We start from the raw sequence: 585 nt of genomic DNA, 5'->3' as shown, positions 1-585 counted from the left end.
AGGCGCGTCGCAGCGTAACAGTGTTTCGTGAGATATCGCGAAGCCTGTTACGCGAGACGTGGTCTGGCGTACATAAAGCTAGTCATGTATAACACTACGTGAAGTTATGATCTTATAACGGTAATATTAATCACTTTAGCGGATCAACTGTGGAATTTCCGTTATTTTTTAACGTTATAGGCGATAACAAAAATCGTACCCAAATTAATAGACCCTATTCGGTCTCGGCTCCGGGAGAAGAAAACAGGAATCCCGACCGGGATCAGTACCTTTATCCTGCCATTTCTTCGCGAGAAAACTTACAACCCCGACATAAAAAAATATCACAAACATTGTGGATTGTGCTTCTACCTTCCAAAGCCATTTAAACGTTAATATAGAGTTATTTTTCGTAACTGGTTCCGGTCGGGATTCCTGTCTTCTTCTCTTTTAGCCGAGACCGAATAGGGTCTATTGGCTGTGCGATTAGCGAAGCCTATTACTCCAGTGAATTTAGCACCCGTGCGTAATTTATTTTCCCAAAGGGCAAAAAGGTCTCAAATTAATTCTGCACTGTGCCATAATTTAATAAAGCTCATTTATGCC

The sequence above is a fragment of the Frankliniella occidentalis genome, unplaced genomic scaffold (assembly GCF_000697945.3).
Source record: "Frankliniella occidentalis isolate FOCC.00 unplaced genomic scaffold, Focc_3.1 Scaffold65, whole genome shotgun sequence".
Classification (NCBI taxonomy): Eukaryota; Metazoa; Arthropoda; class Insecta; order Thysanoptera; family Thripidae; genus Frankliniella; species Frankliniella occidentalis.
Note: the sequence above shows the minus strand (reverse complement) of the source record.